General features: G+C 43.8%; 1 pseudogene; it reads left to right on the plus strand.

Moving 5' to 3' along the window:
* The first annotated feature begins 5,542 nt into the window (after nucleotides 1-5,542).
* Nucleotides 5,543-5,662, plus strand: LOC136650813 (5S ribosomal RNA; annotated as a pseudogene).
* Nucleotides 5,663-6,722: the final 1,060 nt, after the last annotated feature.

Here is a 6,722-nt window from a genome sequence, read left to right on the forward strand (position 1 = left end):
TGCACTCCTCAATGCAGTGCACACCACATTGGCACAGCTATGTCAGTGCTGGAAAGATGGTTAGGATTGCGCCCTAAATTTATTATTCAAAGAGGTTGCAAAACAGACTATCATTCCCAGGGAAGATGTGCAGAGTTTAGTTGAACAAAATTAGAAAAGGTAAACAATCTAACTTGATTTTTACTAGGAAACATTTCTTCACATTTGATGAATGAAACTGGAAACCAGTTTGGCCCAGCAGGAAGAACTGGAGCCTGAGGTAGAGGTCTGTTCAGCTTAGAAGCTCACGTATGCTTCTGTGAACATGGGTTGGCCTTAATAATGGTACTATGTTACTGAACCTGTGAATGTAACCCCTATAGTTGCATACTCTGATGCTATTCCTGAAGATCACTTCCCCCCCCCCCATGTGATGCCATTAAACCACAGAGGTCCTATTCAAATCTCCTGGATTTTTTCAGTGGTCACTTGGAATTTCCTGCTGATTCTTGGTGACTTCAGGCCAATCCTGGAGGATTTGGGGACCCTTTACCACCACTAAAGATAAGCAAGGCACAACGTTAAAAATATAATTAAGATTGATTGTGCTAATGGATTAACATTCCAAGAACCGTCCTGTGGAGAATGTTAATTCTACTAAGCTGACAAGAGATCAGGAGCTGGATCCCAGCAGGTTATGTATATGAGTTGCTTGCAAAAGCTGAAGGGAAACTGTTAATTGACTTGTGCGCCCTCTGCTGGCTCTGTCCTGTAACAAATCATTAGCTGCTCAGTAGGGTTTTGGACTGAGCATCTCCTTAGTTTAAGAGCACAGTAGTGGTAGTTGAAATGGGAAAAATCTCTCTTAAGTAATTCAGCTTATTTATGTGCAAACTTGCAAACTAGTAACAATTCAGGGAACAGGAAACCTGCTGATTTCCCTGCTCTTGCTGTTCTGTTTCTCTTTTGTATATGCCTGGTGGTCTGAAGTAACCTTCAGTCAATGGGGCCTCATTGGAGATCACTTATATGGATAAAGGGGGACTGTCTAATCCTGAAGTCCTGTAGAGTTCCCCTGTGAGTTGAATGTGTTTAATACATAGTGAGAAGAGCTAATAGTTCCTTGCCTTGAAAATATAGCTGCCAGGAGAATTTGCAATTTGGTTGTGCTTTCTTGTCACAAGGGCAATAAGAAGGTGTCTTTCTGGCTGATTTGCAGTACTTGAGCACCCAACTGTTTTTCTATAGCAACCAAGATGCAGTCTTGTGCACACAGTCCTTGGACAATAGTACATCTCTGGGCCCTGGTATACAACAGAAATACTTATTCCATCAAAGCGGTATTTTTCATCTGTTATGACAATGTGCAATTATTTTTACAGCTATCAACTGTGCAAGAATTTCAAGTTTTTGTTTTTGTTTTTGTTTTAGAAAACATGTTGACAAATGCCATTCATTGGATTGAGTAATGCAGTCCCTTCAACACTATAAGTAATAGGATAATGTCTGATTTACAGCAAATGATGTTTCATTTCACTTTCCTGTTGGTAGGTATATCTGTGGGTCCTTTCTCTGGCATAACTTTTTATCATGTGGCATGCTTGATTTTGTAGTATTGCAGGATTTTTTTTTCCTTATTACAGCGGGACCCCGATATCTGCAGTTGGTTCCGTTCCAGAACTCCCCGCAAATACCAGAACCTGTGGATACATTCTAGGGGAAGCCTAGGAGAAGTAAGGAATCTCTGCATGACCTGGAGGTGATTTACCCAGACACCCTCCAATAAGGACATGAGACAGAGGCATGGAATGATTGTAATTTATTGAATTAGTAACAATAACCTGCAGCAGGGAAAAATAAGCTAGTAAAAACCCCAAAGCATGCTGGCCACTACAAGTTTGGGGGAAAATGGCATTAGCCATTTACCTCCCCTCAGACCCCATGGACATATCACCCTTGCTCCAGGTGTCACCTGATCAGAGACAGGATTAGCCTATCCCAGACAACTCCAAGAAGTCGAGGCAGCTGGCCAGCACTGATCCACACAGGCTAAGTCATGAGCTGGGCCTTGCTTAACCAGCCAGGGGGCTTGCCAGCTAGCCTCATCAACCCAGACAAGTGTTGTCAGAGTGGTCCTGACTCATCCTCTGACTTTGCTTACAATGTACACCATCTCCCATTCCTGGCTGCTCAGCCAGCACACCACCTGCCCCACTCAGAGAAACCTTTAAATAACTACATCTATAACACCATGCCCAAATGCCAGTCCAGGGTAGATGAAAAAAGCAATAACCCTCACCAATCAGGTTACCAGCCAAAAATTCCTACCCGGCCCCCACATGGAGCAACCAGCTATACTCAGACTGGACATATCTGGCTTGGGTGCCCTTTAGGGAGAAAGGCGGATTACAGATCAAATGAATGAATGAATGAACAGGGTGGACAGACAGGGCTTGCTGAAAACGCGTGGACTGAAGCTAGGGAAACCTCACCGACCCCAGCAACAGCTGTGCTACACTCCCAATCGAACAGGCAGCCAATGGACTGTCTCAATTTTCCTGCCTCTGCCCAGAGTGTGTCCAGAGAGGTTGGTTAAATGGCACCAGGGCTCTAGGCGCCCCAGCTCAACTGAGTGCTAAAAGAAAGCACCCTGGACTTGGAAATGGCACGGTTTGGTCGTGAAGCAGTAGGAACCTCAATTTTTCAAGGCATTTAAACTTGAACCCCAGTATCTGTTAGCATTTGCAGTAAGTCAGGTTAGCAGATGCCAGATCCACAGATATGGGGGGGGGGGCATCTGACTGTATTTCTACTTAGTGAGGGAAATAATTCAAGGACGTTTCTCACAGGGTAATCAAGGGTCGTTCCAGCTGGGTCCTGGCCAATGGCATAGGCCAGGCCCATCAGGGAGCCCCTGGCTGACACCCTCAAGCCTCACACCACAGGGCCATGTGATTCATTTAGGAGGTATGGAGGCCAGGTATTTAGTACAGGGAGGTATGGAGGCCTTAGCACAAGGACTCACCAAACCAGGAACAGGCTCTGCTTCCTCATGTGTACTTTATGTGTGTGCATGCATGGGTGTTTAGATAATCAAGCTAAGACAATTTGCATAATACCTGGAGGAAATATGTAGATTTTGGAGGAATTTAAATTTCAGAGAAAATTTGCAGCTGTCTAACAAGCATGGAGAACTTAATTCAAAGTTACTCAAAAGAATTGTGGACATTTTTAGTTCTTCTAAAGAAGACCACCTTCCCTAGGGGAAGATACAAAAAGATACGTTAGTGTCATTACACTGCCATATTTTTCCCTCCTTCCTTTCCACACTCTCTAGCAAACAGTGAGAGATGCACATATGTCTGTTCTACAGCTACTGCCTGCCTGCTAAATGTTTGAAAAGCTGCCATTTAAAAGCACTGTGATGTGGAACAAACTTATTCAAAACTTCATATGTTCCATGATGGCTAATTCACACATGCAGGCCACTGCTTGATTTTATAGACCATGAGAGACGCATAAGTGAATCAAGCCTAACTGCAAGCAGTGAGTGTTATTGCAAGCCCCTATGCAAGTCTGACTGCTCTTTACAAACTTACGACCCTATCAACGATAGACAGAATTTTCATTGGCTTAACGTATTGAGTTGCATCGCTTGATTGTTTTAAAGAAAATATATACATCTAATTGTTGGTGCTAAACTTAGCATGTAGCATGGATGAGCTGATCCTCTTGATTTAGGATCTGTTCAGATGGCCAGTAGGTGGCGCTGCAGGAGTGACCTGTAGTCAGAACACTTCAAAGACTGAATTCTTCCACATGTGCTCACAGTTTTTTTTCCACTGCCCAGAAATACAGTCTTGGGCCTTTAGTGGCCTGTGACGCTTGTTAAAGTTGCATAAGACATGAACAAGATGTTTTTTGTGGTGAAGTGCAAAAATGTAGCAAACTATATAGCAAATGTAGCAAACTATATTAAAAGTATTTAGTTACCAGCAATATTTCTACAGTTGCTTTATCTGTTGTCCAGTTCCACCTTTGTTTTGGTTATAACTAGGTAGTAACATTACCTCAGCAGACTCTTTTCACACACAGCCATTTTACAAATGTTTTACTAGTACGAGCAATGCAAAATTGCAAAGGGGGGAAAAAAAACACCAATAAATTCCATATTGAACACTGCAAGTCAGATATCTGTTTCAACGTTCAAAGCAGCTGGAGCTAATGGAAGCCAATCTACAATCCCAAAGATTAGGGAGGCCTATGCCCATTTTTCAGGAATAATTTCTTAGGAAAACCTGTATATCTGGCTTTTATGAGTTTGTACTACAGCGTAACCACAAGTGGTCTTAAAAACACGTTGCTCTTTTTTGGGCAATTTAATGTTCAGCTTAGCAAGGCTCTTAAACCTTGCTGTGAATCACAACCCTCCCAGCACTTGAAATGTCAAATGCCTGCAGTGATTTTCTGCGATGACAATACAATAATTCAACATTCAGAACGATCAGTGGCTGTACTACCTACTTGCTGCCAAATGACATATTATGAGGGGATTCTGTGACTGCATCCCTTCACGTTTTCTTCTTCTCAGAAAGAAGCCATGACACGGTGGTGGTGAGAGAATTGGAATGGAGGGAGAGGTGTAATTTTTATGCCCGGATGTTTTCTCCTCCAGGACTAAAAACAGCCTGGAGGCAGCATTTTAAATTGGGAGATCAGTGCAATGGCAAAAGGCTGGGTCTCACCTCCCCACTGCTGCAGTCTTGATCCAAATTGGGATCCACTGCGACTGCTTTCCCACATAAAATCAGAATGTCTAATCACTTTGATTCTGAGGTTTCTTCAGAAAATAAATTCAGCTTTTAAGTTTGTATGCAATTCTAATCCATTTATTCTGTAAAAAGGCAGGGCAAGAATGACAGCACACCTAGATAACAGTTTGTTTACATTTTTAGAAACCCCCCCCCCCCACACACACACCTTACTCCATCCTTACTCCATCAACATCCCAAAGATTAGGATCTTTCAAATACTACAGTATATCATCCTATTTACCCTCACCACAATCCTTTGAGCTAGGTCAAGGTGCAATATATGGACTTCCCCGAAGGGATCTTCATGGCTGATTCAAACTTGGACCCCACATATCTAAGCACCATGTTCTAGCCTCAGTCCAACAAAGTGCCCTTTGCAGTGACTGGGGCTGTCTACATGCAGACAAAATTGGAATCCCATCAGTCCATTATTTGATGGGAAAGAGGGAGCAGTGAGGAAATGGATCAAGCTGAACAGCTGATTGGGGAAAGCCCAGTTAATTAAGATGACAGCACTCGGGAGAGCTGGGCACCACCATCTTGAATTGTTTAAGATCTCCATGAGTTTGTGTAATTCAAGATGGCAGCATCCGGGAGAGCCCAGCAATGGTGCCACCACAACAGGGCGCTCTGATCGAGGTAAGTTTGGGAACCACTGTCACAGCCATGATTCTCCATTTAGATAGGCATGCATGCATAGGTATCTCCTTCTGTACACAGATAGCTCCTGGCTTCATCTAGCTATAATCCATTGCAGCAACTGTTACCCTGCACATGCCCAATCTCGTCTGATCTTGGAAGCTAAGCAGGGTCAGGCCTGGTTAGTACTTAGATGGGAGACCGCCTGGGAATACTGGGTGCTGTAGGCTTATACCATAGTCTTTCTAGACTGAAGGTTGCCAACCAATCCATTGCATCAAGTAATTACTTGAAGCTTTTCTTGCCAGCAAAAATAAATGTTTCCATTGAAATAAAGAAAAAAGCAGAGAGCAAAATGTCACAGACTGATACAGTCATTTAAATATGCATCTCTTAATCACTGGTCTTGATTAGTATGCAGAACACATATCAAACAAGCTTAGTTTAATCCCCTTCATGCCATTGTTGGCTTTGACCTGCTGAGTTCTACTGATAAATCAGTAATCTCCTTATTTGGGGGAGATTATTTAATTAATTGGTGGCTTGCTGCTGAAACCAAAACTAAAATGTTGTATGGCCACAGAGTATTTGAATTTTTAAAAACCAAATATCCATATCTAGAAAATATCCGTATTTCAATAATCATGAAGAAAATGAACATTTCTTTCTTACAATGGGTGAGTTTCACCTGTTCAACTCAAATTGAATTGAAAATTATCTGATTTCTTTTCCTGAAAATCGGGGGGGGGGGGGATTCAGTTAATTTTCCAAGTCAAACAAGATCCAGAAACTGCCAGTCTTAGGGCCCAATCCTGAAGCTAGCAAGTACACGTGTACTGCCAGCTCTGATGTTGTGGACATGCCGTAAAGCATGTTTGCTGCACTGGGGGAGGAGGGAGCATCAGTGCTGGGCCAACACCACTAGGCGCTGACCACCTGCACTGAGAGAACAGCTGGTCAGTGCTCCCACAGTACTGGCCAGATGTGAGTGTATTGGGAGCAGAGGAGGAGGTGGTGAGTGGGCAGAATGAGGCTGAGAGAAGGGAGGACTGGGCCCACAAGGGGGCGGAGATGGCGCCAGCATCTGCCACTGCATCTTGAACTTCCATCTAGGAGCCAGGCGGCCCAACATGGGCCTTCTCTACTCTGTGCTCGCTCAAACATGGGCGCAGAGCCAAGGAGACCCATTGCCACCAGCTGTTGTCTGCCCTGGGAAAGGAGCAAATGCTCCCTTCCACCAAGGAGACCCCAGCAGTAGCCAGGGTGCCCACAGGATCAGTCACTTTTTGG

The sequence above is a fragment of the Tiliqua scincoides genome, chromosome 4 (genome assembly GCF_035046505.1).
Source record: "Tiliqua scincoides isolate rTilSci1 chromosome 4, rTilSci1.hap2, whole genome shotgun sequence".
Classification (NCBI taxonomy): domain Eukaryota; kingdom Metazoa; phylum Chordata; class Lepidosauria; order Squamata; family Scincidae; genus Tiliqua; species Tiliqua scincoides.